This window comes from Oryctolagus cuniculus, chromosome 7 (assembly GCF_051225735.1).
Source record: "Oryctolagus cuniculus isolate XC-2025 breed Fujian yellow rabbit chromosome 7, ASM5122573v1, whole genome shotgun sequence".
NCBI lineage: Eukaryota > Metazoa > Chordata > Mammalia > Lagomorpha > Leporidae > Oryctolagus > Oryctolagus cuniculus.
The window spans coordinates 1,465,571-1,478,149 of NC_142873.1; the positions used below are offsets into that span (position 1 = coordinate 1,465,571).

General features: G+C 43.1%; 1 long non-coding RNA gene across 1 annotated transcript; it reads right to left on the bottom strand.

The window, feature by feature from the left end:
• Positions 1-232: 232 nt before the first annotated feature.
• On the bottom strand, positions 233-4,377 carry LOC149125250 (uncharacterized). Its single transcript, XR_016236807.1, has 2 exons — positions 3,823-4,377; positions 233-3,096 (listed from the first exon to the last, which is right to left on the bottom strand). It is a non-coding gene; the product is annotated as an uncharacterized LOC149125250 (long non-coding RNA).
• Between the last annotated feature and the right edge of the window lie 8,202 nt (positions 4,378-12,579).

Sequence of the window (12,579 nt, forward strand, 5' to 3'; positions counted from 1 at the left end):
TCCGCTGCTCCAATAAGATATTTCCTAGTTTTAGGCTATCTGGAATACACCCTTGTGATACTGTATGTTAGACTTTAGGCCTTAGTTCCCACTAGAAATTATTTCCTCACCAGATTTAATGGATAACGTCTTAGGACATTTTATCCGTCATCCATTCTTCCAGTCTACACTTCATTGAATTTGAATCCCTACCTATGATGTAGTAAGCTTAAAGAATTAACATCCTAAAGGATACTTTTGCAAATATTTTTCAAAGACATAACAAATGACCTTCAAAACAATCCATGATGCTATATCTGCAGTCATGCAAATCATTTTGCTTCCAAGTTTAAATCAGTTTCTTAACAATCTAATGGTTAAACACCAATGTTGGTTTATGGGACTACTGGGACTTGTGAAGCTTGGTACAGTGAGAAGCTGAAAATACTAAGTCTCAACTAAAACATTTCCATTCCATTGTTGTAATTAACATCATGAATGGACTGCCTCAGCTGACATCCCCACTATGGGAACTCCACTCTATTCCTCCCTTGTTGGACTCTATTTCCTAGTTTCTGCAGTTCACCGTCCCTGTGCTTCTGCTAGTTCATTGTTCTTTAGCATTGTGATTGTATGCTGGCCGCACTGCTTTTAGAATGCTCTTTCTCATCAAGCAAGAAAATAAATCGGTTTGAAATGACATTTTCACTCACAAAACTGGTCATCTAACATTATTTCTATACTCTTATGTTTTACTTATAAATATCAACATTTTTATTACCTTTCATACAGTATTCAAATTGGGTTTTAAATCAGCTCTGCCTTTAGGTTTGGTATGATCATTGAATTCACTGATTCATGACATCCAAGTTAGCCCAACTGGTTCATATATTGCAGATTTGCCAGCTACAATGAGAGAGTAATTCCTGCCTATTGTAGGATCTCATTAAACATCATGATGCCCCCTTTAATGGCTCCAAGACTGTTGGTGAATCTTTTCCCTCCTCTTAGGTTTGTCAGCCTCATCTGCATCTTCTTTTCTAGTTCATCCACAAAGTACCAAATAGAACATATCCTAAACTTAATTGAGATATTATCACTGGGAAGTGAGGCTATCTGCAAGTGTATCACTGTAGGTAAATTTTTGCAACTTCACTACATCTATTTCTTTATTAGTCTGCATGTGGATGATATAATTTCATTTCTTAAACTTCAACTTCAACCAGTTGAGATCCATTAGCAATTTTCTTAGGACATAACCTCAATACATACTTAATTGAATGCATCCCTGTGTGTACATGTGCTGCTGACAATTCATAGGAAGTAACCTGCTTATCAGTGGTGTCACAGCAGTGGATTTGCACATATTATCGTTTCACAATAGCATGTATGAAAATAACCCCAAACTAGTCTTTAACAGCAAAAATTTGTATTGAAACTTTTTATATGGGGCAAAGTTATGATATTGCATAACAACTTCCATCAATAATAGGCACAGCATTTCCTTTGAATGTGTCAACTAAATCTGCAACTTTTAGTAATACATAGTTACCTTCAATTTCATACCTTAGTGCACAGAAATCCTTTTTTTGTCTAAATACCACTGTGAGTTTATGACAAGAGAATTGTGAAATAAGGGGGCATGGGAGTGGCCTCTCACATCAGTGGAAGCCACACTAGGAGTCACATAGTTCAGTCAGTGGGGCCCAAAGAGTAGATGTTGTCATTTTGTAATTATGTTTTGTGTTTATCAGAACTGTTGGCAAATGAAGTTGATTTTTCTGATCCAAGGATATTTTGTCATTGGGAAGTAGCTTTATTTTGATACAAGTCAAAAATAAAATGGTCTCTTTTTTTTCCAGAAAGGTTCAGGGAAAGTTCTCAGTAAAATTGGGTCAAGATTTCCCTTGCCTGCAGTTTTGTGATCTTTGTGGGAAAGCTTTTACCTATGAAAGTCTCTGTAGTGCATCCTATAAAATGTGACAATGCTATTTCAATAAACAAATATCAAATGGAAAAAAAAAAAAAACTGCTTCCCACCGGAAGCACAAAAATGCTGGTCCATTCACAAGCACTGTGATAGGGAGGGCACTGGAGAAAAGGTCAAAAACAACACACTGGGGCTGAGAGGAGAAATGCTGTCACCCTAACACCCTCTATCCAGAAATCACTTTCTGTGTTCACTTCCTAGATGGCCTCATTATGCTAATGAGTTTCATAAACTGGTAATCTGGTGACAATGACATTCTATCAGGACACTGGAATCACTCAGTTCTTCATGTGAAAACTGCATTACACTGAAACTCACTCAGCAACAGTTTTCAAGGTCACATCTACTCTACATCTCTGTGGGGGGAGAGGTGAACTTTTTTTCTTTCCCCTCTTTTTGACCCCTCCTCCCATTAACAACTTGTATAGATGCTTCCACAGACCACAGTCTTTATGAAAATGTAGAACTAATATCGTCCTATGCCAAAAAATGTCATGGGTTAAACACAGAACCCAAAATAAGACAAGTATCTGGACTTCTTAGTTAATTCAGTGTGGGGTCCAGGGCTGTGGCAGAGTGAGTAAAGCTGCCCCCTTCAGTGCCCGCATCCCATATGGGCCATGCCAGGTGGATTGTTCTCAAAGGGAGGGGGGAATTTTTTCTAAGTCCCAGCTACTCCACTTCAATCTAGCTCTCTGCTATGGCCTGGGAAAGCAGTAGATGATGGCCTAGGTCCTTGGGCCCTGGACCCAGTGGGAGACCCAGAAGAAGCTCCTGGCTCCTGGCTCCTGGCTTCAGGTCAACCCAGCTCTGACCATTGCAGGCATTTGGGGAATGAACCAGCAGATGGAAGACCTCTCCCTCTCTCTCTGCCTCTGCCCCTCTGTATCTCTGACTTTCAGATAAATAAATAAATCTTTTTTAAAAAAAGTATGGACTGTAAGATAATCAGCCTGGTGGAGCACTGGGTGACTGAAGAACTGGGCAGAGAAAGTGCTACTTTTCTGTATTTGTGTTTATAGTTCTCCACTTCATGCAAATCCAGACTAAAATAGCTCCAGCTGTTGACTGCACAGTTCGCTCTCACTTTGAAAAGGAGTCAGCGGCAGGCAATAGTAGTTGACATCCTTCCTAACAGGAAAAGGAAGAAGGGCTGATGACAGAAATTGAAAAGCAGCAATTAAGTCATCAGCTAAGATTCTGTGGCCTCAAACTCCAGATTGAAAAGTCTGTTAACTAAACACGGAAGAAGGATCAACCCGCAAAGTTACTGCTCACCCTTCACGCTGCTCCCTCTGGCGAAAAGCTCAGCAGCAGGGCCACCGCTGCCAGGTGTGTCCGTGGGGAATCCAACGCCCGATGAGGTGCAGAATGGGGGCCATGGAGCAGCTCCTATTCTGACCCTCCTTCCCACCCCTGCAGCCTCCCACACTCCTCTGAAGGCCACTGAGCCCCACCCTGCAGAAGCAGCAGCCAGAAGGCATTCTGTGACCCACCCGAAGTGGGAGCCGGGCTTATTTAAATAGAGCAAACTGGCAGCCTCACGGCCTTCCTTCCCCACCCTTTCACCTGCCCTGCTTGTGCAGTTGTCCTGACCGGTGTTCTCTGTTTCGTAACCACCACATAAAGCACATTGAGGAAAATTTGATCAAGGTAACACGCGGGCCGGCCGGGCACTGGAAGGCTGCGCAGTGGCGGTGGGAGACAGGAGAGCCAAGGTCCCAGCCCTGACCCTGCCCCGGGAACCCACCAGAATCACTGAGAATCAAGTGAGCCACGTGGCGGAGCCGCCACCTGCCCTCTCACCCATCCCTCTCCCACACACACATCTGTGCCCCTTCTGTTCTCCATACTTGCCTGAAAGTCCCGGGAGCCCATCCCCCTGCTTCAGGACACTCAGGGAGCAAAGCAGAGAGTGTGGGACAGAAAAAGTCCCTGGCATGTGGGACCCACAGGCGGCAGCTGAAGAGGCACAGAAGCAGCGGGTGGCGGCTCAGGGTGTCTCCGCAGACTTCCTGGGATTGTACGTGCAGGGCAAGAGCCACAGTGAATGTGGGAGAAGGAGCAGCGTGGCCTCTCAGGCTGACTCCCCATGAATGAACTTGCTCTGTTCTCAACTCTGTGCCAGAGAGCAGGCACCGACATGCACGTACGCAGGCGCAGGTACTCCCACGTCCACACGCACAGGCAATCGGAACACAGAATACGTCAGGGCACCTGGCGACTCTGGGAAATGGAGTCCAGGCCACGCATTTCTAGAGACCAGCGGGCAATCCCCAAGGGCTTCAGTGTGGAGTGGATGGAGAAATACTGCCAGAAGGGGGCATCCGCTCTGTTCACATCCCCTCTTTTCCTTCCCACCCCAAAATCTCAAGGATCAGTTGGAGTTGGTGTTCTTTCCTGAATCAAATCTTAAAGCATGGCACTCTCTTTTGTAACTGATCCCAAATCCTGGCTCCTTCATAACCTCTGTCGTCTTCCAGAAACATCTTATGGGTTGCATTGTTCCTGGAAACTTCTCTCACATAATAAATGATTATGAAAGCAATATACCTTTTAGCAGAGGTGTAGAGGGTAGAGTTTAACATGCAGATTTGATAATACAATTTTATTTGTGTCTTATTGATGTTTATAGTTCTTCTCAAATCATTTTACACCATCTTTTAATTCCTCAAGCATAGAAACAAAGAAGGGAACTGGATAATGAACTAACATTGCTAAGTGTCTTCTAGGAGCAAGATTAAGGGACTGCATGCCTTACCTCATAGCATTTATACCTTGGATTAATTCTGGAGACAGTATAATCAGGAGTTCACAAAGGGGAAACTGAGGTGCAAAGAGTTTAGAACATGCCCATGGGAATATCATTAAAATGTCTAGGTTAAAGACTAGCTAAAATATAATACTGGTTTAAGAAATTCTTTTGTCTTGGGGCTCAGTTTCTAAAACCCCAGATTTGTCATCTGGGGAAAAAAGTGAGAGAGAGGGAGGCTGGTACCGTGGTGAAGCAAGCAAAGCTGCCTCCTGCAGTGCTGGCATCCCATGTGGGACAAAAGTCCCAGCTGCTCAATTTTGGACCCAGCTCTCTGCTATGATATGAGAAAGCAGTAGAAGATGGCCCAAGTCCTTGGCTCCCTGCACCCATGTGGGAGACCTGGAAGAAACTCCTGGCTCCTGACTTCAGATGGGCACAGCTCCAGTCATTACAGCCAGTTGGGGAGTGAACCAGCAGATAAAAGATCTCTCTCTCTCTCCTTCTCTCTGTGTAGCTCTGACTTTCAAATAAATAAATAAATCTTTTAAAAAAAAAAAGTGAGAGAGAGCAAGAGTACCTACAACAATAATCTACACTGTAGAGAACATAGGATTCTAACTTGTCTAAAAAGGAAGACAATTCAAAATTGCTATTATTCCATTGTCATTTTCATTTTTTCTTATGTTTAATATCAAGATAGCATATATATTATGCAATCTTAGGTATACATATGATTTTTAAAATGTTTAAGTAGAAATGCAAATGGATAATTGGATGACATGGAGGTCTATGTTTATGATTGCTTCTGTCAATTCTAGTTCATGGGATTAGAGTTGTTGCTGGATTAGGAATGCTTAAATACTTATCCATTGCTTTCGCACTATTTACTGTCAGGCAATATTCTTTGGGTAGACTGCTCTTTCTTGCCAAATTGAAAATGTCATGGGGACAAGAAACATGTTTGCCTTGAAATTAACTCAGCATCTGGACAGAGTAAGTCTCTTAGTTCAATGAATAAATGAGGATATGGAAACAAGCAAATAAGAGTTGTGACCCCCAAGAACTGCCTAGTAGAGGAGACAAGGAAATAGAAATCTATTTGGAGACTGTCACAATTAGGGTTGAAGTGTCTTTCCTGTAAAAGGTACAGCAAGTGATATCTACTTAAAACATACACATAGCTTGAGGCCTGACTGAGAGTTCTTGCAAAATATAAGTACACCTTGTGAACTTGAAAGATGCTGACTGTGTGGCCCCTCACTGGGGATTTGGAGTTCTGTAATTAGAGCTGGATTTTGTCACTGGTGGTGCACACTGTTGTCTCTACTAGAGTCCACGGCCACTCTTATGGCATTTACCCTGGTTGGACATTTCCTCACATTCCCAGCTGAAAGGCACCAAACATGAATGCCTTTAGCTAAAGAGTGAAATCTGTCTGAACTGCAGCAGATTGTGATTGGATAGATTTTTATTGTAGAATTTCTACCAGAAATCACCTTCATCAAAGCATGCTTTGTTCTGACTTTATCATACACAGTGATGGAGCAAGGACAAAAGCCTTGGATCCATGATGACCTCTTACAAAGCAACAAGCAGGCCCCTGTTTTTTGGCCTTGCCAATACAGCGCCACCCTACTTTAATCAGGCCTGTCCTGCCTTGACTTTTGGACACATTACTATCAGAAGACTCCTGCTGTCAGCCCGAGATCTCTCTCACTCCTCCTCTCAAGCTATCTCCCCATATCTCAGCTGCTCAGCCTCAGAGTCCAGTCTCAGCCTGAAACTCTCCCAGCTCACACTGTTATCTCAAAGGACCCTGAAATCTAGCCCAAACTCTCCCTCTTTCTCATCAGCCCAGCATTAGCTCACATCTCCAAGCCCATTGCCTACAGTGCTAGCATCCCATTTAGGCCCTGGTTCAAGTCTCAGCAGCTCTACTTTTGATCCAGCTCTGCTATGGCCTGGGAAAGCAGTGGAAGATGGCCCCTGTGCTTGGGTCCCTGCACCCACAGGGGAGAACTGGAAGAAGCTCCAAGACTCCTGGCTTTGGATTGGCCCATCTCTGGCTGTTACAATTATTTGGGGAATGAACTAGTGGATGGAAGACTTTCTCTCTGCCTTTGCCTCTATGTCACTCTGCTTTTCAAATAAATAAATAAATAAATCCTTTTTTAAAAAATGTTTTATGGGGCTTATTAATGTATGATTAATCAACATTTCTAGTTTCCTTATATAATGTCAATTATAGTATAATATTCTGCTATTAACTTTTAACTCTGTTCATTGTTTAGGATGACAACACAATTTGTTATCTTCTTTGGTTTTGTTACATGTTTTTCTTTTTTAAAATATTTATTTCTTGGTATGTCTGAGTTACATAGAGAAGGAGAGGCAGAGAGAGCGAGCAAGGTCTTCAATCCACTGGTTCACTCCCCAGTTGGCTGTAATGGCTGGAGCTGTGCCAATCCAAAGCCAGGAACCAGGAGATTCTTCCAGGTCTCCCACATGGGTGCAGGGTCCCAAGGACGTGGGCCATCTTCTGCATCTTCCCAGGCCATAGCAAAGAACTGGATCAGAAGTGAAGCAGCCAGGACATGAACCAGTGTCTATATGAGATACCAGCATTGCAGGCAGCACCTTTACCCACTACTCCACAGGGCCAGCATTGTTATATATTTCTCTTTTGAGCTTTATACCTCTTGCCTGGCAGAATTTTTCAGAAGTATAATTCCCAGCATAATACTCCTGGCCTGGCACTTTGAGATAGTGAATTCTGGCTACATAACAAATATAGCTAAGTTTATTAATGGACTGCAAGTAAAACTAGCCTGAAGACCACTCCTTCTAAACCCTCATTGTTGCTCAAAGTTGGCTAAAAATGTGCTCACACTGACCACTTCTCATCAAATGTTTCTCTCTTGACATGGGTCTGGATCAAAAACCAGGTCAAATAAAACCTGGAAAAATTGGAACATGATCAGCTGCATTTTCAGAAATGGATTTTGGTCACAAAGAGGAAACAAAAATCAAGATGCAATGAGTCATTAGTGTCGATCCTAAATCAGGTTCGATGAAGCAGGATGGTTATAAAGGAAGGGATTTTTAATGAATTATTGTTTGATAGTAACTATAACAGAACATTCTGTCAGAACTATATCCTCTGGAGAGGGCATCCATTTTGAAGGAGAGATGCTACCTTGATGTGATACTTAGTGTTCTCATACCTAATGCTAGAAATTTTGTACAGCACCCACAGTGAACTTCTGAGGAAGTTCTTTGACATTGTTGTTCCTGAGAAGCTGGGATTAGGATGCAGAGCACTAATTCAAACCTTGGAAAAATAAATTACCGATGCTGTAAGATTGATCTGGGCATTGCCACGTGAGGCTGGCTGATGTGTCTCAGAATAACAGTCACTTGTGTACTGCAGGACGCAGAGTAGCTCACTTTTGGCCAACCCAGCACAATACATACAACTCACTGTGTGTGCTTCCACTCCTGGAGCAAAGGTTACTGACTCATTTTGGGCTCTCTGGGAGATATTAAGCCATAGTATTTGATAACCAAAATGTTACTTTGAAGCTATAATGTTTAATCCAGTCACCTTGCCATGAGACCGCTCTGGGACATATATATGTGAATGATTATATGATATTGAACAGCTAGATCTGACCAATGTCCCTTTAGCAGAGGGGGGAACACCTATTCCATGTCATAGAAAGCCCATGGGTCTGACCTTGCTAAGGCAACTGCAAATGGGACTTGAAATTCAATAAACCTGTAGCAGGCTAAATCTTTTTTGAAAAAGATTTATTTACTTATTTATTTGAAAAGGAGAGAGAGAGAGAGGGAGAGAGAGAGAGAGAGAGAGAGAGAGAGAGAGATCTTCCATCCATTGTTTCACTCCCCTAACGGCCACAATGGCTGGAGCTGGGCCAATCCAAATCAGGAGCCAAGAATTTCTTCTGGGTATCCTGAGCAGGTACAGGGCCCCAAGACTTGGGCCATCTTCTACTGCTTTCCCAGGCCATAGTAGAGAGCTGAATTGGAAGTGGAGCAGTTGGAGCTTGAACCAATGCCCATATGGGATGCTGGCACTGTAGACAAGGGCTTTACCTGCTATGCCACAGTGCCAGCATCCCATATGGGCACTGGTTCAAGTCCTAGCTGCTCCACTTCTAATCCACTCTCTGCTATGGCCTGGGAGAAGAGTGGAAGATGGCCCAAGTACATGGGCTCCTACACCTGTGTGAGAGACCTGGAAGAAGCTCCAAGGCTCCTGGCTTTGAACCAGCTCAGCTTCTGCCATTGAAGCCATCTGGGCAGATAACCAGCAGATGGAAGACTTCTCTCTGCCTCTGCCTCTCTGTAACTCTGCCTTTCAAATAAATAAATAAATCTAAAAAAAAAAAAGCTGCACAGAAACTGGCTGTGCAATCCTTCTCATAATGCAGAGGATCTCTACAGCTAAACCCGAGACTAGAAACTTTATCTGAAGCAATGCCTACAGGGGCTGGTGTTGTAGTGTACCAGGTAAAACTGCCAACTTCTACTCAGTATCCCATATGGATGCTGGTTAGAGTCACAGCTGCTCCATTTCTGATCCAGCTCCCTGCTAATGGCCTTGCAAAAGCAGCAGAAGGTGACTCAAGTACTTGTTCCCCTACCACTCATGTGGAACACACTGAAGAAGCTCCTAGCTTCGTCATGATCAATCCCTGGATTATGCAACCATCTGAGAAGTGAACCTGCAATGAAAAAACTCTGTCTCTCTTTCTTTCTCTGTTAACTTCACTATCATGTAAATAAATAACTAATAAAAGAAATACCTAAAACTTTGTCTCCTTTCATTCTTACAATACCCCAGTCAGACAGCCATTGTTCCTTTTCTCTGAGGTTTGAGGAATAACAAGAAATTGGGGCAATTAAACCAAAACTTCCATAATACAAAATCAGGGCTCAGCCTCTTGTCTGTCTCTTAGCCCAAAGCTTTCTTGCCTGTATGGTATCAAAAAAATTTGGGACCAATGCTGTGGCATGGTAGGCTAAGCCTCTACCTGCAGTGCCAGCATCACATATGGATGGTTCTAGTCCCAGCTGCTCCACTTTTGATCCAGCTCCCTGCTAATGGCTTTGGAAAGCAGCAGAAGATGGCCCATGTCTTTAGGCCTCTACATCCATGTGGAAAGAATTTCCTGGCACCTGGCTTCAGATCAGCTCAGCTCTGTCCATTGTGGCCATTTGGGGAATGAACCAACTGATGGAAGACTCACTCTCTCTCTCTCTCTATCTCTCTCCCTCCCTGTCTGTAAACTCTGCCTCTGAAGTAAATAAATAAATCTTTTTTTAAAAAAAGGGAGTGATACAGCGGGCATTACAAGCTAGTAATCACTGGACAAAAGAAGTCATTTGTTTCTGCAATAGATAAAACCCTGCTAGCCAAAATTGTCTGGAAAGGATTATTTAGGGGAGTTTCAGATCAGGTAAGAAAAATCCAAGTCTGGGAAGTAAATAACTACCATTTACACATAAACCCCAGACAAATTAAGCTCACCTGTACATCATAAAAATTCCCTAAAGAACATGTCATCGCCACCAATAAAAGGAAGATCACAAGCACCACTGAACAATCGGGAACTTGGACAAAGCTCAACATGCACCTGTCAGCCCCAATTTTAATCTATAAAAACATTTACCTCTAACTTCTTGGGGAGCCCTGAAATTAAGTGAAAAGTTCTCATCTCCTTACTTTGGACTTTGCCATAAACACCTCAAACTACCATCACTCAGTGTCAGTGATTGGCTTACTGTGTGTTGTGCAAGCACATATAGGTTAGGGAGTTCCTTTTGTTTTATTTTTTGTTTCTGTTTTAAAGATTTATTTATTTCTTTGAGACTCAGAATTACACAGAGAGAGAAGGAGAGGCAGAGAGGGAGAGGGAGAGAGTGAGAGTAAGAGAGAGAGAGAGGTCTTTCATCTGCTGGTTCACTCTCTAATTGGCTGCAATGGCTGAAGCTGCACTGATCTGAAACCAGGAGCTTCTTCTGGGTCTCCCATGTGGGTGCAGGGGCCCAAAGACCTAGGGCATTTTCCACTGCTTTCCCAGGCCAAAGCAGAGAGCTGGATCAGAAGTGGAGCAGCTGGGACTCAAAGTGGTGCCCATATAGTATGCCAGCACTGCAGGCAGTGATTTTTATCTGCTATGCCATGGGGCAGGTCCTGGTTAGGGGGTTCTATAACAACAATGCCAATGAGTTTGGGGGGATTATTCTGCATAGGAGCAGAGATGGTGCTTGAAACCCAGGCATGCTGACATAGAATGTAGGCATCTCAAGCAGTGCTCCAATCACTATGCTAAATCCCATTCCCTTAGTTTGTTAAATTAACTTTCTACTTGAATGCCAGAGAGACTGAGAAGACAGAGGAGATGATCCATCTGATGTTTCACTCCTCAAATGCCCAGAATGTCTGGGGCTGAGTGAGGCCAAAGCCAGGATCCAAGAACTCATTCCAGGTCTCCCTCATGGCTGGCATGGATCTGAGTGGCTTAGCCTCCAAGGGCAAACATTAGCAAGATGATGGGATTAGAAGAGCCAGGACTCTGTCCTAGGCATTCTTGTAGCGAAATGTGGGTGTCCCAAGTGACAGCTTAATTGTTGTGCCAAATTCCAGCCCAGCTAACTTTGTTGAGGTATTTTCCCTCACAAGTCTCTTTCTCTAAGTAGAAGAGGGAAAACTGATTTTTCTTTGAAAAAATTGTCAATTAAACAGGGAGATTCTCACAAACGTAAATGAGATACACTCAGTATTATATTAAATATATTATTTGAAAGTTTGCTTTTAATAAATTCAGGAAAGTAAGAAAATAATAGATTGTGGTTTGGGTACAAATAATATATCTAAACCGAGCATAACATGAGTTTTAACACCTCTGCTTTAGAGACATTTACAACTACATTGAAGTTGTGTAGAAGAGAATGATATAGAATTAATGAAAGCACGAATGCAGGAGGTCAGATTCTTCTTTTCCCCTCAGGCTTCAATGCAGGACCACCAAGTCCGTATTGCAATGTTCGGATACACTATGCATATTTTCACACTGTTTTTGTCTGCCACTCTCTGAATCTATGTTGGGATTTCTTCCCCAAGCCTTCTTGAATCTGTAGAAATATCACAGCATGATATAGCTCCATCCCATTAAAACACTCAATAATGGATACATGACTCTTCCTTAAACTTTATATGAAGAAACACAGAATAACTCACCTGGAAGCATTTCAGAAAATGAGGTAAACATTCAGGGAAAAAGCATTTGGCATGGTAGTGAAAAGACCCACATTCCATGTTATGGTACCTGGGTTCAAGTCCCAGTACTGATTCTGATCCAGCTTCCTGTTCATACACAAGCAGGTGAGCAGCAAGCTCAATAGTTATCTCTCTGTTGCCAGCGTGGTGGATTCAGAATAAGATTCTGGCTTCTGACTACCCTGGCCAGTCCCAGCAGATGCAAAGACAATCTCTCTCCCTCTGTCTCTCTCTCTCTGTGTGAGTGCGTGTGTCCCTCGGTCTCTTAATCAGTATCTCTGTTTTCAAATGAAATTTTTTTTAAAGATTTGTGAGAGGAGGCGGAGAGAGTTTGAGAGAGAGGTCTTCCACCCACTGGTTCGCTTCCCAGATGACTGCAACAGCTGGAGCCACACCAATCTGAAGCCAGAAGCCAGAACCTATTCCAGGTCTCCCACACGGTTGCAGGGACCTAAGGACTTGGGCCATGTTCTACTGTCTTCCCAGGCCATAGCAGAAAGCTGAATCGAAACTTGAGCAGCCAGAACACAAACCGATGCCTATACTGGA